Source organism: Mustela putorius, unplaced genomic scaffold, assembly GCF_011764305.1.
Source record: "Mustela putorius furo isolate JIRA1106 unplaced genomic scaffold, ASM1176430v1.1 tig00000640_pilon_pilon_pilon, whole genome shotgun sequence".
NCBI classification, from domain to species: domain Eukaryota; kingdom Metazoa; phylum Chordata; class Mammalia; order Carnivora; family Mustelidae; genus Mustela; species Mustela putorius.
Window position 1 is genome coordinate 10,394,787 of NW_025421432.1, and position 25,336 is coordinate 10,420,122.

The window sequence follows — 25,336 nt, forward strand, 5'->3', positions numbered from 1 at the left end:
TCCATGAAGAGGTTTTGTGCTCTCCCACACTACCCAGAGTGGGATGCATGTGGCATTGTTCTGGTTTCCCCTTGTAGCAGTAACTGGAAGACTAACTCTCAGACATTCCATTTATTCTCTTTCTCTATTTTACTTTCTTCTGCCTTTTAAGGTACAGCCTTGGCATTTGTAAATTTCCTTTTTTTTTTAAATTTCTACGGGTGTAGGTAGATTGGTTCAAGAAGGGAATCAAGTAGTACAAGAGAGAAGATTTTTAACCAAAGGTAGAAATCATTTCAGAAAGGGAGAGTCTCTTTCATGACTAGCTAACATTTAAATGTTTGCCTAAATGCCAGACACTCTACTATCTACCTCACACATGCCAATCCATTTCATCCTCACAACACCTATAGTAATAGATAAGGAACAAAGGCACAGAGAGTTTGAGTGAATGATGCAAGGTCACACAGCTCATAAGTGTTTGAACCAAGATCTGAACCCAGGCAAATTGAGTTTCAGAATACATGCTTTCTCCCATTTCAATGGCATATTCATCTTTTTTTCCCAGGAGCTCAATACCCAGAAAATTAAGGAAGATGGATGGGGAAAACACAGATCAAAAGAAAATGAATCATGAAGACCATTTGAAATACTTATTGAGCTTCTGTAATTGAAATCGGATGCTGTTTTCAAATATTCGTAATAGAAATACTCATGTTTTATATATGGGCAGGTAACATTCTGATCAGCCTTGCTGTTTGAAGTAATGATGTCAGAAAGCCAACTGAGACTCCTGAGAAAGCATTTGTGGTTTGCTTTATTTCCCTGTGCTAATATTCTTTGACCGACAACAATCTCAAGGTTTCTAAGGGTGGCCAGAATATCCAGCCTGCTTTCTTCGAAGGGGGAACTATTTCCATTTTGAGAAGATGAAGTGGACATTTTCTTGGCTGCATAATTGATAATGTTTCTTTACTGGAAATACCTACATTTCTACTTCCTAAACCAGATGTCTATAGTTTTGTTGTTATTTTTTTTTTTCCCTCCTACAAGAGACCATTGATACGATTTACCTCCCCTCCTTTTTATACAATGAAAAAAAGAGAGGTCAAACAGTCTCAGCTGTTCACTTATCTAGAAGCCAATCTAGGATCCAAGTCCAGCCCCCTTGAGTCCTCATTCAGTTCTGCTACTCAACCACGTGTGTTTCTTTCTCTTACACACGGGCTCTGTTTGGCCACCAGTAAACACACTGACCTTTGAAATATGGAAAGAAAAGTGCTTTGAAATAAAACTGGCACAAACAGCGGTTAGACAGCCGTCATCTGGAGGCCGAAACAAAGAGGGGCATAGTGTTCAAGCTGTCTTCATAATTACATGAAGCAGTTATCACTCAGGCCCCAGTCTGAGCATTACCCCCCAAACAAACAGCCGAGGTTTGAGAAAGCACATAGGCGACTTTGTTGCTCTAGCATACTGAGGGGGGGGAAGCCCCCCACCCCCAGCTGAAAAATCACGTGTGGCTAGGGCTGTTTTCCAGAGCTCCGGGCTTTTTCCTTTCTTCCTTCCCCATTAAACCCCTCTGCTCTCCTTGGCAAAGGCCCTCAGGTGAGGTAAGTGCCAATTAACAACAAAGAGCTTGATGTATTTCAAGTTTATGACTTAGAGCTCGGTTCTCATGAAACAGCTTCTTCTCTGGTCCGGGAGCCTGCATAGGCCGAGAGCAAGGATTCTAAGTCTGGCTTCAATTTGGTTCATTTTTGCTACTGCCCTAAAAGTGTTTTCTCTTTGGGGGGTTTGCTCCAATAGAAAACCAGGTAAACAAACCCCAGAAAGAGGCAAATCGGACTCCGAAAACTTTATCTCCGAGGACGACTAGAGCAGAAGGCTTGGTGAATTGGGGTTTTGGCAACGGTGGTCTTAAATTTCTCATGGGTCCATTGGATGAGAAATTCATTCATTGGACGGGGAGAATATAAAGACAGCCAGCTTCAGAATAAACAGGAGAGGTGAGAATATCTAATCTGAAGTATCCCTGAAGCCTTTTCCAGCTTTCAAATTTAGATTTGATTTTTCTATCCTAGAAATGGTGTTAGTCATGTTCGATTAATCGTTTGAGTATTATCGCATCAATTTATTAAAAATATCTTTGAGAATTGTTCTGAGGCCACAGAGATCTGAAATCTAACCAATAAAATGATCTGTTTCGACATCTTAGAGCCCTGAAAAACCAAGAATTTTGGCAATAGAGACATAGATGGGTTAAAATACACTTTAAAACAATTCCTCTAATTATTAATTGTACTCAGTTGTTTAATATTTTCAGCGCCTACCGAATTTAGTGAAGGGAATGACAGATGCATATTAAAATGCATGCAAATACTACACACAAGCCACATTTTAATATATTGTTTTGCATTCATAATTTTAGTCTCGTGATTTGTATTTTCATTTGCTTGGGAACAAAGACTTTCTTCTTTCCCCACTTGGGAAACAAGGCAAGACTTGTTCCTGCCAGCATCCTAATAGTATTCCTGAAAAAGCAGCGAACTTAATGGTTCAGGAACTGCTCTCCACCACCTGCTTATGGGCCCCTTAAATAGGGGCTGCATTTACAATGCATTGAGAAGGTGAAAATACGCAATCAATCAGTTGCTTTGTCGTGTAGTGGCAAGCAATCATATTTTTTTGTTGTTGTATTAAAACTGAACAGACTGCTTTAAAAAAAATAAGCTGTTTAAATGTACAATCTCTTTTCAAGTAGAAAAGAGATTCACCAAATCCCATTCCTTTTTAATCCAAAGTCACAGATAAAACACACTTCCCAGCCTCCCCTGCAATTAGGTGGTTTCTGGCCAGTGGAATGTGGGCCAAAGGAATGTATACAAGGTCCAAGCCTGGCTACCCGAAACTACTGGGCAACTCCTACATTACTGCTCTACACTGTGCTCCCGATCTCCTGGCAAGATGCCGATGAAAGGTGAAGAATGCCAAGCGTATAAGGAGAGTCCTCCGAATGGAAAGAGGTTGGGAGCTGGAATAAAACGCTGAGCTGACAGACTGCCTCTTTCTGTTTCCACGACCAATGCGTCACAGTAGACTGTGACCCACGTTCATTTTGTGGTCGCCTGTCCAATGGTCACATCTGACTTCCATACCTGTGTGCATTTACCTCCCACAGGATGCCAGCTTCGGTCGATGAGACTAATAGCATAGGGAGGAAGTGAGGCATGCCACTTCTAAGGTTGTTATTAATGACTATAGCTTCTGCGTTGGCGCTCTCTTGCTGATTATCTCTCTCTCCCTCTCTCACCGCTCTCTCTCAAGGAAGCCAGTTGCTGTATCGTGGGGTTGGTTGCTTAGGTGGCCCATGGAGATGCCCACATGGTAAAGAATGGTGACTTCCCTCCAACAGCCAGCAAGGAGTTGAGGCCTGTCAGTTTAGAAGCTGCTAATCTACACCTGCAACAGATAGTTTGAATAGGACTTGGGAGGCATACCAAGCTAGAATCACCCAGCTAAGCTGCTCCTGGATTCTTGATTCTCAGAAACTGAGAGAGATAATAAATGTCTGTTGTTTTATGTTGTAGGGCCATTTGCTACACAGTAATGGAGAGCCAATACAACATGAATAGAAATAAAACTCAATTGCCTCAGGGAGACATGGAGACTGTTTGTTACAGAGCATAAATGCTGACTAATACAGAGGAGCAATGCTCATAGTAATTATGTACATGATCTGAGCACAGCGGAAGGTTTTGAAGAATAGACTTTGGCTTGTTCTTTCAGACTTCACTGCCGAATACAGTGCCTAGATGAAAGCAAGCATTGAATAAATGATAAATAAGAAATACAGCTTTCTGTAAGGTGCACAGTGAACTCCTCCACCTACAAAATTGATCCTGCTCAAGCAGATCAACCTTCTTCAAAGCTGGGTGAGTTCAACTGCAGCTTATGTCAGGTCAGAGAAATTCTGGAATTGTACTCTCAGCAAATGCATGGATTGTAGTATGTCAGATGTTCCTGTGAAGGGAAGATCTGGGTTATCTAGTTACGTTTGTGCTTCCAGATTCTCATACTTACATTTCTATGGACCAGCTGCTCTTTCTAATAGACACATGTGTTAATTTATTTAATCCTTGTAACAACTTGAGAAAGAGTATGCTGTTGATCTTCTAACTTTACAGGCAAGGAAAGAGGCTCAGTAAAGTTAAGCACCTTGTCCCAGGTCACAAATTTAATGCAGAGTTTCTACTTCATCTCAGGGCTTACAGACTCCAAGGATCACAGGTTTACCCATGATACCAAATCTCTTTCTCAACAGAATTCTGAAAAGACACAGAACAGAGCTGCAAAGTCCAGGAACATGCTGCTAAATCAATGGAATGGATTAAAAGATATTCCTGTGAGGACAGAATAGGATAATCATGACTTTTAGGCCTTGTGGGATTCATGTTACAAAGGGCTCTGGTCAAAGTTTGTAAAATCCTGAAAGATGTGAATTTATTCACCCAGACTGACCCCCACCACAGCAACACAGCCTCCCTTCGAAGCATCTCAGCTTTGGTTCTAGCAGAACTGGAACAAAGGCATTGGTGGATGTCAGGATGTACCCCCCATCTGCCTGCCTGTCAGCTGCAGAGACTAGGCCCACCACCCCCAAAGCTGTGATGGAGAGAAAGAAAATAATCCTGAACCACAGGACAACTGGCTTCATGGGGAGCAGCCAAGAAGGGGAGGCTGGGTTGACCTCCCCACTAATAGACAAAGACCTTCATAATGAATTCCTTCCAATTCTTGCAAATCGGCACTAGTCTCACAGAAATCGGGAATGAGCCAAAGCAGCACTGGGAATGGACAGCCACTCTGTATCTGCCTCTCCTGCCAGGCCCATTTTTGCTTGTTTTTCATGAGAACGTGTGTGTGGTGAGAACTCTGGGTGAGTATTTGCTGCAGGCAGCTCCCCGGGTTTTCTCAGTCCAGCACTGGGGAAGGGAGGGCAAGTTGCTGTTTACTAGGAGCACTGCCAATGGGCTAATGAGAATTTTTCATGCCTTTTGGATGTTTGCAAAACTCAAGGCTTTGGAAACCTGATTCCAAGGCTGACCTGGAGTCTTGAAGACAAGAATGATAACCTGTGGAAACAAGCTGGGACTAACACAGAAAAACATCACTTAATCTGACTTTTACAAATTTTGCTTGCCGAATTATGCTTCTTGCACTCTTAGATGGTGAGACAGATTTTTAAAAACTGTAACAGTTGAGGGCGCCTGGGTGGCTCTGTTGGTTGAGCAACTGCCTTCGGCTCAGGTCATGATCCTGGACTTCCAGGATCGAGTCCCGGGCTCCCAACTCCATGGGGAGTCTGCGTCTCCCTCTGACCTTCTCCTCTCTCATGCTCTCTCTCACTCATTCTCCCTCAAATAAATAAGTAAAATCTTTAAAAAAAAAAAAAAAAAAAAAAAAAAAACCTATAACAGTTGATGCTAGGGCAGAGTGAAAATTTATCCTTCACTTCCTGTAGCAATGGGTTTGCTGAAGGAATGAATGATGCATTCACCTCTTGCAGAGAGAATGTTAAAGTTGTACAGAATAATAAGTCATTTTAAAAATGGGGAAGGACTGTTTACATAAAAAGAAATTGATATGTCCATCATAGATCACTCTAAATAATTTATTTCAGCCGGCCCTCAAGGATCTAATTCTAACAGGAACTAAGTGTGAGTTCTTACACTTGAAAATAAGACTGAAGGCTTTAAGATGGTCCACAATTCAGAATATTCATATATTTATGCTGGTAATTGTTTCCTCGTTCTGAATTGAAGATGCCTTTCTTCTTTTTAATAAAGATTTTTATTTATTTACTTGAGAGAGAGTGAGAGAGAGTGCATGAGAGGAGAAGGTCAGCGGGAGAAGCAGACTCCTCGCCAAGCAGGGAGCCCGATGCAGGACTTGATCCCAGGCCTCCAGGATCATGACCTGAGCCGAAGGCAGTCGTCTAACCGGCTAAGCCACACAGGTGCCCCGAACTGATGATGTCTTGCCAAAGAAATAAAGAGGCCATATTTATGCATCTTTCCAGCTGTGGCTCCCCACATCAATTACTTGGCATTAATTCATCACTTTTAGACTTTTCCACGAGTAAAAAGGTATTTTTTTTTTTTTTTTTTAGAAAGAGCTGATACCTGTAATGATATAAAGAAATTTAGGGTTCACACCAACAAATGAATCACTAATGTGCAAAAGGCCTTGTTCAAGGCCACCCTCTAAGTGGAGGCACAGGCTTCATGAGCTGTCAGGGATCCTCAGTATTTACCACATTATGTCATGTGTATTTGAGCCACATCTTTTCCTTTAGTTATTCCTAAAGGAGTGGGAATTCAGGGTTGGAAGAAGATGAGAGGTGGATACAAGAGATTTGGGAAGCCAGTGAATAGAGAGGAAGGTGAGAAGCAGGTGCAGGGAGAATGCCTGCCTAATGCTAACGACACCCTCCAGGGAGAAGGTTCTAGCCGCCCAGTGACGCCATGATTCCTGCTCCTCCTGGAGCTGGAGGATCAGCTTTCTTATGTGCCCATCTTTCCAACTAAGGAATACTGTGCATGTACATTCTCATAACAAACCTCTGATTTTCACAGTTGACATGGATAAACTCCCAACTGTTCCCTTCTTCCTTTCTTCTTTGTTTCCAGTCCCCCACTGCACCACCACCCGAATCATCTGTCTAAAATGCAAATTTGATCACTCCATTCTCCTCCTATAGAATGGTTTCTCACCAATGGCTTCTCAGTCCTACATTGGCTTTGGAGATCATCCGCGCCCTGCCTCCAGCCTGCGTTAGCCCCTGTGGTTTCTGGGGCTCTCCCTCTCAGCTCTGCACTCATAGGGGACCTCAACAGGTACACTCTCTCCACCCTGGTGTTTTACCCACCGTCCTCTCTGCCTGGAATTCTCTCTCCTCTCCCACATTCCGCCTGCAGTATGGTCTGCCTGTGGAAACTCTTTATCATCCTGGAAGACCTAGGTCTTTATCTAGGAAGACTTCCAAACAGAGATGAGCTCTTTTCCCCTGTGTGCCTTCACGGGGACACGTGTGGCCTTCCTTATACTATTGTAGCAACTGTTTGTTCCGATCAATTCTACTTTTATCATTCTTTCTCAAAGTATGGCCCGAAGAACAATGGCCTCAACAATATCTGCCTATGAAAAGCACCAATGCCTTGCTCTCATTTTCAACAGGCTTCTTCAGGGACTAAGGTTTGACAACCACTGGCCTCAAGGGCTGGTATCACCAATTGGTACGCGGTAGGTAAGGAATGAATACAAATATCTAATTGCTTTAGAACCACGGGCTGGGCTTCTATAGCTCCTTGTCTAGGTGAGTAGGGTTGCAGCTCAGGGTCTGTTCAGGCTTGTTCACCATAATGTCTACTACCCCAGAGCCTAGCCTAGAGCCCTGGGGCATGTTAGGTACTAAATGAATGCTTTTCCACTGGAAGAAGCTAGGGCTTGCAGAAACTCTGAGGACCATGCAGCAGCGCAGAGATGCAGCCAAAGCATCAACAAGATTAACACAAGGCCTGTTCAGTTCCTCAGGAGGCAGTAAGTAAGAGCAAGATCATAGCTGGCAACACTCTGATGTTCCTTTGTAGAAATCCTTGATGTGGGCTGTGAAATGTCAAATCCAGATTTGATTAAGCCCAACTCCAAATCCCCAAGGCAAGTGTGTGTCCACGGTCTTAATGTAATTATTGGAGCCACCTCTGTCTGCTGCTTTCAAAAGGGCTGAGCTAGCACCCCATCCATTGATACTGACTCCTACAAAATGAAGCCTGCGATTAATTCAGCACGTTCCAGGCAAATAACGCCTAAAAAGCTTGAGCTGGTTCCTTCCCCCAAATTGAAGTATTAAATTAACTCCCCTCCCCCCCAAAATAAATAAAAGCCCTCTGATCCGCAGTCAAGCCAAGAGACAGGGTGGGTCTCCAAAGCTACAGTAGAAATCAAAGTTTTGGTTTCTTTTGCTTAAGGCTAGACTGTTGTCTGTTTGGAGCTTTCCACTTCCTCGCTGAAATGATAACCTATCAATTTTCAGTTAAACCGTACTTTGAATTTCTAAAGGCAGAAGCCAGTAAACGGTGCAAGCTGATGCGAGGGCAGCGGACCCGTTCTGCGTTCAGTAGATACAAGGGGAAACTTGGCTTGCTCTGTTTATATACACTTGAAGGATGGACAAAAAAAAAAAAAAAAAAAAAGTCCGGTCAGAACCGAGTCCCAAACCAAAGTAGGCAACACTGGGATTTATCAAATTAGACCCAAATGCCACAGCTTCACTGGAGCAGACCAGATTTCACCACCGCATTCTCAGAGGGAAGATGGGTAGGCGGGGCCACGACTCCCAAGCCCAACCACAAGCCCTAGCTCCACTGTGTTCTGTGAAATTCAGAACACATTTGTTCTTTTTATTTTCCCCCCTTCAAAATGTACTCCTACCCTTCCTTAGGGTCTGCCTGGAACAAAAATACTGAGAGCCAAAAACCCCAGCAGAAAGGCTACTTTATTGTGAAATCCAATCTGAGTAAAAGCAAGAGGACCAGCAATCTTTTGACCTGGCCCAGTGGTGAAGTCCAGCTGATCCACAGGTTTAGAAAATCAGGAAAAGGTCTGATGAGCTGTCAAACCACTGAGATTTTAGAGTTTTGCTTGTCACTCTATATAGAAATGATTCAGAAATTTCCTTAATTCCAGAAGCTTCTCAGAGCAATAAGGCTGAGAAGAGAAGTCTCTGGGGGACCCTAGAACCAATCTCACGTTTCTGGAACATTTGAAATGAGGCCAAGCCAGATATCCAGAGGTTATAATGGATTCTATTGAAGCAGTCTTTCCCAACCATACCACAAATGATAGATCAGTTCCAAACCAACCTCTGGTATGGAGGGGTGGGAAAAGCAAATGATTTTTCACCATTTTTTGGTTCCTACAGCAACAGCTAATCCCAGACATGGCCGTGACATTAAGGCTGGAGTCCCGGCAGCAGCTGCTCCTGGGATGACTCGTTTAAATATCAAACACTCTTTTATGCACAAATGATATTAGGGGCTCCCTTGCCTCAAAGCATCCATTGTCTATTCTCTCTTGGCTTACATATGACATCCAAACTCATGTAAATCGTTTCCAGCTTGCTCTCACCTACTCTTCCCTCTTCCCACCCTCTCTGCCATGCATTCTACCCTCCAGACCATGCATTCTACCCTCCAACTTTTTCTGGAAATAGTCACATCATAAATATTTTAGAATTGCAGGCCATGTGTTCTTTTGTCACAACCATTCAATTCTGCTGTTGTAGAACAGAAGCGCTCATCATTAAGACATAAATGAATGAGCATGGCTACGTTTCAATAAAATCTCACTTAAAACCAGAACAACAACAAAAGAACGAAAAACAAGTAGCAGGCTAGATTTGTCCCCAGACTGTGGTTTGCCAACCCCTGTTTTATATAGACCAATTTATTCCTCTAAAGGTGGTGGCTTCTTCTGCCTTGGAGCTTTTGTCCTTTTCCCCCACCTCAAATAAATCAACTTATTATTTTTTGGAAGACTATGATGTGTCAGATCTTGTGTCTCAAGATCTAGAGATGTAGCAGTGAAAAAAGACAACATTTTCTAATGTATAGAATTTAGATTCTTGTGGAAGCAAATACATCATAAATAAGTATCAGACAAAAGTATAATGCCATGTGGAACCAGGAGGAAGAAAAATAAGGCAAAGTAAAGGCGTGAGAATGTTACTTTAAATAGAGTGGTCAGGGGCGACTGGGTGGCTCTCAGAGGGTTAAGCCTCCACCTTTGGCTTTATTTGGCTTAGGTCAAATAAAGGGTCCCAGGGTCCTGGGATTGAGCCCCACATTAGGCTCTCTGCTCAGCAGGGACCCTGCTTTACCTCCCTCTCTGCCTGCCTCTCTGCCTACTTGTGATCTCTCTCTCTCTCTCTGTGTCAAATCAGTTAATAAAATCTTTAAAAAAAAATAAGAATGGTGGGGGAAGATCACTTTGACCAGGTGAGACAGGAACAAAGGTGAAGATAGAGTAGGAGTTCAATCAATATGAATGAGGGACTGGGGGGTGGGGAGGGGGGTGGTTTGAGGGGGAAGTGTTCCAGGGAGAGGGAGTAGCAAGGGCAAAGCACCCAAGGCAGAACATTCTTGGTATATTGGAGGAAGCAAAAGGAGGCCAGTGTGGTTGTAGCATAGTGAATGAGTGAAGGATGAGATCAGAGAAGAACCTGTGGGCAAGGTTTTTTAGAGCCTTATAGGCCAAGGAAATTACACCCCGGATTACATTTGATTTTTATTGTAATTAAGATAGGAACCCACTGAAAGGTTGAGAGCAGAAGGTAGTATGATCTGCCTTATATTTTCATAGGATCACTCTGCTGGCCCTGTGTAAGATAAAGGGTGGGAGGAAGAATAAAAGCAGAGAGACCCTCTAAGGAGGCTACTGCAATAATCCAGGTCACAAATGCTGTTCAGGGTGATGACAGTGAAGGCAGTATGAGTTGTCAGATTCTGAATATATCTTGACTGCAAAGCTGAAAGGTAAGGTGTGAAGGAAATACTCGAGGATCATGTCAAGAATTTTGACCTGAGCCACTGGAGGATGAAATCTGATTTATTGAGAGAGCAAAAACTGTCGGAAGAACAGATGGGGGTGGGAATAATCAAGATATTTTAAAAATTATGTTACGTTTAAGATGCCTATTGGGTCTCCAAGTGAAAAAGCTTAAGTAGACAGTTGAATAAATGCTTTTGAGTTCAGTGGAAATAACATGGATAGAGGTAGCTCTCTGGGAGTGATCTGTGATGGATGGTATTTATTTATTTATGTGTGTAATTTTTAAATTTAAATTGAATTAGCCAACAAATAATACATTCCTAGTTTTTTAAAACTAATCTTTTTTATTACATTATGTTAGTCACCATACAGTACATCATTAGTTTTTGATGTAGTGTTCCATGATTCATTGTTTGTGTATAACACCCAGTGCTCCATGCAATATGGGTGGGGCTGGTGATGGGTAACAAGGAAGGCACATATTGGAAGGATGGTATTTAAAATCTGGAAATGAGGTATAATCCGTTAAGGAGAAGTGAGAAGAGAATTGAGGTCAGGGACTGAGTTCTGAAGCACTCCAACATTTGGAGGCTGGGAAGAGGAAGAAGAGCCAACAAAGGACTTAAAAGGAGTAACCCATGAGATAGGAAGTGAAGTAAGAGTGGCTTCCCAGGAGCGAAGTGAAGAAAGTCTTTTAAGAAGGAGGAAATGAACAACTCTGTGAAATATTGCTAACATATTGAGCAAGATGAGGACTAAGGCATGACCCAGATTTGGCAACATGGGAGCTATTTTTTGTTTGATGAGTAGTGAGGATAAAAGCCTGTACAGAGTGAATATGACAGAGAATGGGGGAGACCCAAATAGTACCTTCTTTCCCCTGGGATCCTATAATACCTTATGCTCTTAAAACATTTCTCACAATTATAATTATTGGCTTCTATTTCTATCTCCTCAGCTAATCTGTGAGCAATCTGGATGCTGAGACATGTTTCATTCATCCTTTCTACAACACAACACAGGCACAAACTGAGTACTCATTAAATGTTTGTTGAATGAATATGAAATTGTAATCTAAGAAGGAGAGTTTTCACGTGAATGAGTATGAGTACCATTTAGACTAGAAAAAGTAATACTCATAAGCAGAGCTTCAAAAGAGGGAGAATGAGTACTATATGCTATTATATGGTGTTATGACAATAGAGATGTTTGGGTTTCTTTGAACATTTTAATCTTCTTGTCTTGAACTTACACTTAAATTGCTCTCCATTGTGTATGGTGAGATCACTTTAGTGGAATTAGTCCAATTTTGCTGAAAAAGATATTGAAGCTCTGGAAGATTTAGGAAATGTGCCCTCACCCTGTAGACTGTGTGTACTTGGTATAAGATTCTATAAAATGTGTTCCTCTCCTTTGTGTTTCCAAAGTTACAAATACACTTCCATTAGAAGAAACCTCCCCAAATCCCTATTACACTATCCCTTTTTTTTTTAAGATTACATTTTTTTAAAGATTTTATTTATTTATTTGACAGAGAGAGAGATCACAAGTAGGCAGAGAGGCAAGCAGAGAGCAGGGGGGGGGGGAAGCAGGCTCCTTGCTGAACAGAGAGCTCAATGTGGGGTTCAATCCCAGGACCCTGAGATCATGACCTGAGCTGAAGACAGAGGCTTAACCCACTGAGCCACCCAGGCACCCCAGATTACATTTTTTAAAAAGAGAATTGCCACAGGAAGTTACCTTGGGGTCTGAATAACATTGGTTTGATTAATTCTCTCTTGGTTGGAATGATAATTTGAGCATTCAGGCCTTAGTGCCATGACTATTAAGGTCCAGAAGCAAAAATTATTACATGATGATTCAAGTGACTTTCTGATTATACTGCTTAATAAAATTAACACTGAAGTCTGAAACACTGTGTCCAGAAGTCAAATGGTGATTTTCCATGGGTCTATTAAAAAAAAAAAAAAGTTCTATTTCAAAGGATAAAATGTTGTAGTGCTTCTATCTCCAAGTGAGTAAGGATTAGTAAGTAGTTCAGTTAGTTCCTGCAAATTAGAGATTCAGTTATATTTTATTTATTCAATATGGGAGAAGTTTTTGTGAGTGTTGGATGAGTCATTTCTTAAGACCAAAGCCAAGCTAAATTAGAGTAGTCCCTGGCTGAAGATATTTTTATTGCAATGAGTAGGTCTCTCTCTGGGTTTTGGATACACAGGTGTGGTCAACCTTTGGCATGGAAAGTAAGCAGAATCATGCATTCTAAAGCAATGACTCCTAATGTCTTGAATACGTAATGCTACAGAGACATCTACACACTTTTGTTATAAGAAACCAAAACCATGTGACAGAGAAAATTAGGTAGAAGTCGTTGAATTTGTTTTCCCTTTATCTTCTGCTTATGAGTGACCCCAAGGATGCAAATATCTCCTTTTTACAAAGAGGACTTAATATATATAGTTTACAGAGGAATAACCTTCTAGAAAACTGTTCTTGTGAACTACTCTTTTGTGCCTATCAAGCTTTCTATTTTGTGGGTCGTGGATTTAATAGGTTGTAATGCTGTTTAAACACCATAGATACTTAATGCACCATGAAAAGCCCCTAAGCTATGGGAAATTACAAAAATGCCTCAGTGCCATGGTCACAAATGTGAATGATCTTCTCCACATAAACTTCAAAGGTAAAATGAAATTACATTTCCCATAGATTTCCGAGTGTTCATTGTCCAGTGACCATGGCCCCCCAGATTGCACCCATGACTCTCTTAAGATTCTGTTCCAGCCAGCCCGCCAACCGTCAGCTACGGTCGCTCGGAAAACTCATTTCTTGGTAATATTGGGAACTTTTTCAAGGTTACAGCCAAGAGGTGGCAACCATACTTCTCTTTTGGGCATATAAAATAATGACTTTGTGCAGGTCAGGGAGTAGTTTCCTGGTGGTGGTAGTGCCTGTATAAGAGGTGGCTGAATCACGAGTCTCTGGTCTAAACCTCAGCCCTCCTGCCCCAAGCCCCGGCTGCGGGCGGGCTCCGGGCTCCGGGCGGGCTCCGGGCTCCGGGCTCTGGGCTCAGGCTCCGACCAAGGGCTCCCCCTCCTTCCGTCCCTCCCTCCCTTTCCCTCCTCCTCCCTCCCCACCCCTCCTGCCCAGTGGAACAGCCCGGGTGCTCTGAGGGGCCGGGAGGGCATGGCTTGGCTCCCAGAGGGGGATGCTCCCAGAGTCTGATGCTCAACCTACAGCTCTACCCAGGCACCCCTCTTTTTTATACTTACTAAAGAGCAAGAGAAAGTTTATGAGATTTTATTTTTTAAGAGAGTAGAACTTTATGCTTTCTTTACTAAAAGGGAGAAGTCAGTATCTTCTCCAAATCAGTAATAACCTCTAGTTGATAAAGGGGATTGTGTATCAGAGTATCTATCAATAAAACAATCAGATGGCAAGTGCTTGTTTTTCATAATCAATTTTGGCAAACTAATAGAAATCAATACATAAGTTAAAATTAGTACCTAAAGATTATAATTACATAGATATTATATATACAATTATATATATAATGATTTCAGAATTTGAGAAACTCATGGAAGGGAATAAAATATTATGGCCTTAGCACACAGCATGGGGTGTGAAAACATGATGAAGGAGGCTTCTGTGTTTATGTTTCTTCTCATTTTTATGCTTATTATTTTTAAAAAAGATTTATCCATCTATTTGAAAGAGGGAGAGCATAAGTGGAAGGAACAGAGGGAGAGGGAGAGAGAATCTTAATCAGACTCCACACTGAGCCCAGAGCCCAACATGGGACTTGATCTCAGCGTCGCAAGAACACGACCTGAGCCGAACCCCAGAGTCTGATGCTCAACCTACAGCTCTACCCAGGCACCCCTCATTTTTATACTTACTAAAGAGCAAGAGAAAGTTTATGAGATTTTATTTTTTAAGAGAGTAGAACTTTATGCTTTCTTTACTAAAAGGGAGAAGTCAGTATCTTCTCCAAATCAGTAATAACCTCTAGTTGATAAAGGGGATTGTGTATCAGCCCAGTGAGTTCTTGGTGATTAGAGACCGAGTATACATCAACTTCAATAACTGATTTTTATTTTTTTTAATTTCTTTAAATATTTATTTATTTATGAGAAAGAGAGAAAGTGCACACACAGGTGTGGTAGCGAGAGTGAGGAGGAGAAGCAGAGGGAGAGAGAATCTCAAGCAAACTCCCCACCAAAGACAGACCCTGATGTAAGGCTCCATCTCATGACCCTGAGACCATGAACTGAGCTGAAATCCAGAGTCGGAGGCTTAACAACTGAGCCACCTAGGCACCCCAATCACTAATTTTTGAACATGGCAGTACCTGTAAGCATTCTTGGAAACAGGACAACCAGGTAACAAGCTTTCGTGTATTAATTAGTTCTCTGCAAACCAGGGTGTTCTCTGCCTTCCCTAGGTTTTAGTAGTTCTGAACATCCACCCTCCTAGTCCCCCACCATCTCCTCCAGGCTACACACAAATAGAAAACTTATTCCTTTTTGTCTCTCTTTCCTTTTTTTCAAAAAAAAATTCTCCCTCGTTCTCTTCCTCCTCAACAATTTGCAAGTGGGCTGTACCTGTTTTTCAAAGGTAGCATAGTGGTTTATAGAAAGACTCAGTGTGAAGAGCCCTGGGTTTGAGTGTTCCCCTTAGGCCAGTTATTATACTTAACCAAGCTTTAGATTTTTCATTTGTAAAATGGGGCTACCCATTACTGCCTTCAGGGTTGTTTTAGAGATGAGTTGAGATAATATCGTTAAAAGGTTCAACAGTGCACAGTATGCATGACTCGTAGTTATTATTACTGAAAAAAATTGACAAATTGACTTAGAAAAAACATAGGAAACATTATAATTCTTCCACAGAAATAATATTTGTGAGGACCTAATAGGCCCATTAACTGTGAAATTTGCTCAAACTGACACTGATAGGAATAAAATGCAGACGTTTGTCATCCAACTCCAGGCAAGTTTCATTTTGTACAGACACAAAGAAAAGGGTGGGCTAGGAAAAAAACAAAACAAAACAAAAAAACCCCCACAACATAGAAAGCTGCTAACTTGACACTTAAAATTGTATATTTCTGCTCTTCATTTGGTCCAAGAAAGTGTATTAGAAAGTGTATTTGGCCTAACAAGCTGACAATGTGTGGTATGGGTCAATTAGGGTTATAACTGTAACACAAAGACCAGGCCCTCATCGGAGTTTGGTGCTTTACAATAGATGAAAAAGCAAAAGGAGATTTAATCAGCTTACATGGGCTTGGGATTGTCTTCCGTCCTCTTAGAAGAAGGAATCTTGCTTTATTCTGCTTATTTCCTGAGGAGAGCCCTCCTCCCTCCCTCAAGCATTCAGGCTAATTACAACTGGTGAGGTAGTTTCCAGGCTGAATAAGAAATCAAAAGGGAAGGGAGGGGAGGCGGTGTGGATTTCAGAGAAAAAAATAACTTAAGAAAAAGTATGTTCTCAGAGGGGGAAAAACTAGAGAATCAGGTCACTGAGTTGGAGCCAGGAAAAATCCACACGAGTGGAAATTGGATCGATGCGAGTATTTTATATGAACACATCCAAAGGCTGAATGTGCCTGGCCCAGAGGATGCTCTTCCTCCTCCTGGAAAGTGGCTGGGGGCTGAAAGACCTCTAGGCTTTTCTATGTCATATTCATTCACTAATCAGCGCTATTCATCCCATCGCACACGTGGTCTCATATTAGGTGCCCTGGAAAACAGGAGGACCACATAGCAACGATTATAATCAAAACCACTGCAGACTCTTATTTCAGCTTCTGAAATACGAAGGAAGCTTCAAAGCAGACATGCCTCCAATGAAAACCAGCACTCTTTTCTTTTCTTTTTTATCTTTCCTTTTCTTTTCTTCTCTCTTTTTTTTCTTGCTTCTGCTAAGTCCACAGTTTTAGATTCAAGTACTTGACAATTATATATCAATAGAGACAGAATGCATTTTGCCTAAAACAAAGATATAAATGGTTTAAAGGGCAAGCAAAGTGTCATGTGTCAGTAGACATTAGTTGAGGTTAAACTCTGCAGATGTGACTAGAATGTCGACATCTCTGTTAGCGTCAATATCTTGAAATTGGTGATGTGGCTTGGCATACGTATTTCCTTAATGACCTCCAGGGAGAGATGAGAATATCCAACGGTACTCCACACATCTGAGGGTCCTAAACTCGTTTCTCTCATTTACAGCAAAAATTGTCAAACCTCTTTTTATCCAAATTTCAATTGAAGATCTGACATGAAGCACAAAATACAATCCTGAAAATCTTGGCCAAAAAAAAAAAAAAATCAATATTTTCTTTTTGATTGTATGGTTAAGTATGTTGCAACTGAGGTAATACTGGGCCTGAATTTGAGGGTGAGGACCTAATGGATCCGGCAACACTACAAAATCCACTCAAGGCGACATGAACAAGAATGAAATGCAGACCTTTGTCACCCAACTCCAGGCAAGTTTCATTTAGTATAAACACACAGAAAAGGCTGAGATAGAGAAAACAGAAAACAAATCTTACATGGCTCAGAAAACAAAAAACAAAAAACAAGAGGAGTTTTCTTTTGTTTACCGGTTTAATCACACACCCCTAATTGCTATTTGCTGTGTTCTTTTTTGTTTGCCTCTCTCAACTTACCTCACCCAATGTGTCATATTTTAGATGACTTAGGAGGAGTTTTTGTTTTGTTTTATTTTATCTGGCTAATCCCAGATTTTAATGACTTGTTGAAGTCTTATCCCTGTGTTATAGCTCAGTTTAACTTTCTAAATTAGTGTGTAGTACTTATGATCCCAGCTGGACCAGTGGTTCAGATCCATATGGTTCTAGAACCATAGTCCTCTGCAGGAGAACTTTTGATGTATACCAATCCCTGGCCCATTGAATCAGATTAGATGGAATTGGGGCCTGGGAGCTAGCCAGTTCTCTCTAAATTAGAAATGGCAAAACTCTGTCTCATTACTGTGCTCACTGTATCTACTGCTGTGTAATAAACTATCCCAATACCTAAAGCCTTAAAACAATGAGTTACTGTTTGTGATGATTCCGTGGGTCAGGAATTTGGGCAGGACTCAGCTGGCTGGCTCTTCAGCTCCACATGATGTCACCTGGGGTCATTCAGCTGCAGTTAAAGCCCAAAGACCCAAATAAGGTTTGATTCATGTGACTGACACCTCAGTGTCAAGACGCCTCTCTCTCCACATGGCCAGCATGGGCTTCTTGACAATATGGTGGTCTTGTTAGGCAGACTTGTTGAATGCTTTAAATTTGCTTTAAAAGAGAGGAGGCAAAACTGCTAGTCCCTCTCAAGGCATAGCTTCAGAAGTGCCAAATCACTTCTTCCAAATTCTGTTTGTCAAAGCAAGCTACAAGCCTAGTCCAGATTTAGGGGGAGGGGAAATCACCCCTACCTCTTGATCTGAGGAGCAGCATACAAGGGCTGGGAAGTTGCTGGTGGCCATATTTTGAGACTATACATTTATACACCATCAGTTCCTGATCCTAAAGTCATGGCAAATATTTCTAGCTTATTATGGTGGCTTCTCCCACTGGATGTGGAATCAGAATTGTTCTCAACACCTCACCTCAGAGGTCAGAGGTCAATAGATTGTAGCTACCATGCAGATCGAAATGTGCTGACATACCTCTTTATTGGGAAGAGAGGAAGTTCTAATCTACTCCTTCTGTGGAATAGGAGGCAGAAATATTGGCATTCCCTGGGAAGACTAGGAAAGCCGTGCCTAAGGGGAAGGTCAGGCTCATAAGTTCTCACAACAATCTTGTAAAGTAGAAATTGCAGGTTTTGTTATTCTTCTCTAGTTAATAAATGGGAAAACTGGGGCCGACCAAACATGAGGTGCCATTTTAGGTGCTACAGAGGGCATAGAACTTCTTAGACATTGTTACAGTTCTTAGACCTTCCTGGCAGAGGAAAAGTACTTAAACAACTAATTCCAATACCCAACAGAATGAAATGTAGATTATTAGAGAAGCAGGAACAAAATGATGCTGGGAGTCAGAGGCAGGAAAGATTCACTGGAGGGATCTGGCTGGACTTTATGGGGCTCAAGGATAATAATAGGATAATTTCTTCAGAGGAGAATGATGTGAACATTAGAGAATTAAGAGAATATTAAGAAAATTAAATGTCAGTTTTGTAAAAACATCCTCTTGAAGATCATGCTATAGAGAAAAAGATGCCATTTCATGACATCATACATTTTGGTTGCAGAACTTACACCAAAACAAATCCGAATTCATTTGGTCCTTGTTAATTCTAAGAATTCCTGTATAAATATGCATCCATACAATAAAGTGTTTAAATGTATATTTCAATAAAGTTAGTTTCATAATTTTAGTTTTCTTTTTCAAAATGGGTATCCAGTCAAACCCATTTTTTTCTCACTACTTACTATGAAATTTAAGACCTAATTTTTGGTTGCTTTATTATAACTCATATTTTTCTGTTATCAGTTATTTTTGGGTTATAAAGTTAATGCACAAAAAGTACATACTTATCATATAATGAGTGCTTCATAGATGCTAGTCATTTATTTTCAGTAAGTTTTTAATTTTATAACAGTTTTAGATTTGCAGAAAAGTTGTGAGGATAGTATGAATTTCTTATATGCCCTGCATTCAGTTTCCCCAATAGCATCTTGCATTTGTGTGGTACATTGTATGGTGTATTTGTAAAAACTAATGAACCACTGGTGATATATTATTATCATCTAAGGCCCATACTTCACTCAGATTGTAATAGTTTTTAACCTAATGACTTTTTCTGTTCCTGGATCCCACTCAGAATACATATTAAATTTAGCAGTCATGTCTCTTTAGGCTACTCTTGGCTGGGACAGTTTCTCAGACTTTCCTAGATTTTAATGACCTTTACAGTTTTGGGGAGTACTAGTCGGATGTTTTGTAGGATGCCTCTGCACTGGGATGTGTCTCATGATTAACACTGGGATTATAGGTTTTACAGAGGAAGCCCAGATAAGTTAAGTTCCATTTTCATCACATCCTATCAAGAGTGTATGTATAAGCATGACTTATCCCTATTGATGTTAACCTTAGTTACGCAGCTAAGGTAGTGTTCATCAGTTTTTTCATCCATAAAATTACTTTCCCTTCCTCCTTCCAAACTGTACTTTTTGGAAAGAAGTTAGTACACACAGTCCATGCTTAAAGAGTTGGGGGATATGCTCTGCTTCCTATCTATAAATAATTGAGAAATATGCATGGGAGCTTTGTCTATTTCCTTCCTCCTGCCCCCCAATTATTTTATGTATTTATTCAATTCTTTATATCAATATAGACTTGTGGATTTTTTTTTTTAATTTTGGGTTATAATCCAATACTACTTTATTTTATTGCTCAAATCATTCCAGCTTTGGTCATTAGGAACTCTTTCAATCAAGTCTTGGGTCTCTTTGAAACACTCCAGTTGATGTGAACTTGTTTCTTGTTGTGGGAGTGTTTTTGATTTTGTTTGTTCTTCTGAGCAGTTCCTTACTTCTTGGCCCTACAGGATCCTCCCATTTCAGCTTTTGTACTTCCTGTCTCAGTCCTACAATTAGCCATTTCTTCAGGAATCCTGGGTAATTTTATGGGAAAATGGTGTTAGAATCCAAGATCTGGATGCTAGATGTGCTCATTGTTAGTGGGTGTTACTGTTTCTAGGTCTTCTCAACTGACAGAGTAAGAAAATTTTTATGTGCTTACCAGTTTATGTATATACACATATCTATAAATATTTCTATACATAACTGTCTGTGTATTAAGCTTAATATTAGTTCATTCTGAAGTCTCCAACTCTAGTCTATTTCCACATCAATTATTCTAGCCTCTTCCCCTTGCTCCTCTTTAACTTCCTACTCTGACAGGTGAGAAGCTTGATTCCAACACCTCCATCCATTTATTTAATTGTTCCATTCCTATGAACAGAGAAAGTGTTATCAAATATTCTAACCAATATTTAACTCTATCAGCTACAGTACAGAGCCCATATGCAGTTATTTATTTATTTATTTATTTATTTATTTATTTATTTTATTTTGCCTTTAATCTCACAGAATCCACTCTTTCCCAAAGTTGCTTAGGTTGGTCTCTTTCCCTCCACTGTCTTCTGTGAGCTTGGTTCATACACTTGTCACATAGCTAGATTGTTTTCTCATATTCTGCTTTCCACTCAATCTCCTGAAAGATCTTTTAAGATTTTGCACACATTAAGATTTGTGCCGTACATTTCCATGGGTTCCCTTTTTTTTTTTTTTTAGATTTTATTTATTTATTTTGACAGAGACAGAGAGATCACAAGCGGGCAGAGCAGCAGAGGCAGAGGGAGAAGTAGACTCTCCACTGAGCAGGGAGCCTGATGAAGGGTTCATTCCCAGGAGCCTCAGATCATGACTTGAGCTGAAGCCAGATGCTTATCTGGCTAAGCCACCCAGGTGTCCCTCCATGGGTTTCAACAAATATGTCATGTCATGTATACATGCCATTATTATTTTTATTTAACATAGATTTGTATGATGTTTTCAATATGATAGCCATTAACTCACTTAATCCTTTTAGCAACATTATTAGACAGATACCATTAGTACATCATCTCTGGTATGGGAAAGGAAGTTAAGACAGAGCAATTAAAGTAATTTCCTTAAAATCACAAAGCTAACATGGGTAGATCTAGGAAAAAAACTAGAACATCTATGCTCCTAACTGCTATACTATCCTGTATCCTTGGTATCATAATAATTTCTTCCACTTTATTTTTATGGCTTTTTTTCTCTCCTTTCTCTTCATCCTAAAACAATTTCCTTTTAACCACACACTGAATTTAACTCAGACCTGTTACACCTCTATACCAGACCTTGCAAATGTTTTTTTATTTCAATCTGTTTATTTTCCATATAAAAGCTAATCTTCATTCCAATAAAAGTTTTAAAGTAATTATGTTAAAATATAATTTATTCTGTAAGTTGAATAGAGGTCAGAGAACAATATAAGGTAGAGAGAAAAACACATTACGGGGGTGTTTTGAGATATAATTGATATATAACATATTATGTTATATAACATAAATTGATATATAACATATTAATTTCAGCTGTGAAACATAAAGATTTAATATTTGCATACATTGTGAAATGATCACCACAGTAAGTCTAATTAACATCCAGTAAGTTGTTCCTGATTTCAGAAGTTTGAGGGGTGCAGACAGATAGGAGAACCATGCTAAAATCATTGCACAAGAGCTGACACATACTCTGACAGTTCCCTTGACAGTTACTCTAACAGTTATTCTGAAAGATACTCTGACAGAACTAACTTGCTGTCCATGTGAGTCACAGCAGCTGACCAATCCTTTTCAGCTTTGGAAACAAAGGTGCTCACATATTAAACATGAGATTTTCAAGGAAGGGCAGTATGAAAAGTTACTTGTCAGTCAGTTATAAATAATCTCTCCTTCCCTGTCATCCTCCAAAAAATACAAAAGCAGCCTTTCTGTCACTTGCAGAAATTCTAGGAACTGCTGAAAGAAAAGGAGAGTGTTTTGGAGGAGTTGATTCCAATCATATCTGGAAAAAGAGGATAGGTATGTTGGAGATATTCATAAAACTTTTAAGGAGACACAAGACCTGGATCAAGGTGCTTTTACTATTCTCCCTCTCCTCCCTAGATTTAGAATAAAAATACTGTCAGAAAGAGTGGGCAAATCTATTCAAGCAAATATCATATGGGTGTTAAGAAAGAAGGTCATCAAATTAACTAATTACTTCCTATCTATCCTTGGTGTAATAATCAAAATCAAGTGCTGTCAGAGGTAGCTCAGAGAGAGTATACACTCCATTCAATGTTCACTTGGCTTTTAAAATCTCAAAAGGTTATGTTTCTGGAAATTCTAAGATGTTTTATTTTTCATTGTGCTATGAGCAAGTCCAAAATTCAGGCCAATGGCAGTGGAAATTATGCTGCCAATGCCTGGATATTAAAGGTCTCCAGGGGTGCCAGACAAACTCAGATGGTAGAGCATGTGACTCTTGATCTCAGGGTCGTGAGTTCAATCCCCATGCTGGGTGTAGGAAGAAGAGTTTATTTAAAATTTTTTTTTTAATATTTAAAAAAATTTAAAAATTAAGTTCTCCAGTGGACAGAAAGGGAAAGGTAATTAATGTCTACTGAGTACATACAAGGTACTCGACACTTCTAATATATGTTCCATTTAAACCTCACGACAACCCCATGTGGCTCCTGTAGGTCAGTTAGGGAATTTGGTGTTGGTTTTAATGCAAAGGGAGCTCTTGAACATGAGAAAATAGAGACTGTGGGAGACATTCAGACTCTCTCACACAAGCAGGTAGTGGAGGTGGCACCAGAACTCAAGTCTGGAGCCTCTGAGCTGCATGTTCCTGCATGCATGTTACTATTTACTAAACTACAGACTTTATTCAGATTGTGGTACAATTTTTCTTTGCAAGTTTTTCTTGTATCTTCCAAGCCTCTGAGCCTCTGAGCTGCATGTTCCTTTGTTCCACATCATCGTTCACTAGCTTCTGAGCACCTGGCTGGGAGGGGGGGTGGACCGGGGGAGATGTGGTAGACTGGGAGAGATGGGAGTGAGCAGTGAGAAGACAGTCAGACAGAGGAATGCTTGTGGAAGAAGGTGGGTGGGGCTGAGGTGATGAGGGGAAAACAGAGCCCTGGCAGGCCAGGGAAGACTTGAAAAGAAGCTCTACCTGGATAGGTTGGCTCAAAGTCCCCAGTGTGATCCCAGTCTCTCTTCACCTGTTAGATCCAGTTCATGGGCAGTTTCCAATAGCCCCTTAGGAGGGACCTCCCTTTCATTGGTGGCCCAGTGCTAACCAGAGAGCTGAGGCATTATAAGCCTTCTTCAACATTGCAGTATTTCCTGTCATGAGCTTAATTTTCCTCAGGACCAAGCTCCTGAGAGATCTTGGCTTCTCAGTCAAAAGGACCTGGGATCATCGGGCAGTCATTCTCCGATTTATTGCCCCTGTTCTACATTCATGACCTATGAATATTTGCAGACATAGGGACCAGCTTTCCAAAGCCCAGCATAAGCTGCTTTAATTCTGTCATTGTCCTATAATTTCATAGAAATGGCTGCTATGAAGCCAACAAATGACTAATAGAATCCCTCTGCCCACTCATTTTTAATGTCATTCTGGAACTCCAGAACAGGAACCATCTGCTCACAGTGCTTACTTTAATATAAAAGAGTGCCTGAGTTGGAAATCATATTTCTGAGAGAAGGCTGGAACAAGTCTTCTGTTTGTGAACCCAAAGCACAGCAAAACAAGTCTAGCATTTCGTTTGGGCAGTGATGAGATACAGCTGAGGGCTGCATATTCAGCTCTGCCTGTGGGCATGTTAAATTTTACACACATGTGATACACAGATATCAATCAATACTACTCATAACCATCACATCTATTGAACACTCTCCATGTGCCAGTGGCAATGTGCAAAGCATGCAGGTGATTTTGTAAAGGGTAAGTGTTGTTCGTGTACCAACTTTATATGGGAAGTAAATAGAGACTTACAGAAGTGACGTAAACTGGCTCCAAGTCACACAGCTAGTAAATAAAAGAGCCGGGCTTGGAAACCAGAATCATCAGTTTCGACATATGTGCCCTGAGCAATTGCGTTATTTGCAGGAAGGACTTTTTGAAGAAAAGTCATCCTCAGCCATGACTAATCTTCCAACGAGGTAAATTGTAGAACCAGGAAGCTATGTGGAGATTTTTTGTTTTTGCTTTAGCCTCTTTATTTCAGAATAAATTTAGATTTTATACAGAAGTCTCCAAGATAGTACAGAGAGTTCCCATCTACCCTTCATCTCTCTTCTTCTCATGTTAACATCTTACATAACCATGCTACATTTGTCGGAACTAAGAAACTATCTTTGGTACAGTACTATTTACTAAACTACAGGCTTTATTCAGATTGTGGTACAATTTTTCTTTGCAAGTTTTTCTTGTATCTTCCAATTTTATCATCCTTTTTATGTTCTTTTCCTTTCTTTTCTTTTAGTGAATGGTTTTTAAAAAGTTATTAAGACTTTTTGTAAGAGCAGTTTTAGGTTCACAGTAAAACTGAGAGGAAGGTACAGAGATTTCCTGTATACTCTCTGTCTGCACACATGCACAACCTGTCTCACTATCAACACCACCCCACCAGAGTGCTACCCTTGCTACAACTGAAGAAGCTACACGGATACCTTGTTATCACCCAATGTCCACCATTTACGTTAGGGTTCACTCTTGGTACTGTCCATTCTATGGGTTTAGACAAATGTGTAATGACATGTATCCACCATTAGAGTATCATGCAGAATAGTTTCACTGCCCTAATATTCCTCTGTGCTTCCCATGTTCATCCCCCTGACACCCCTGCCCCTCGCCTAGCAACCATTGAGCTTTTCTTACTGTCTCCACAAGTTTGTGTTTTCCAGAATGTCATATAGTTGGAATCACACAGGATATGGCTTTTTCAGATTGGCTTCTTTCACTTTTAAGAAAAATGAATATGCATTTAAGGTTTTCCTTATCTTTTTATGGCTTGATAGCTCATTTCTTTTTAGCTCTGAATAATATTCCCTTGTCTGGGTGTACCGCAGCTTCCTTACTCATTCTCCTACTGAGAAACATCTTGGTTGCTTCCACATTTTGGCAATTATGATTA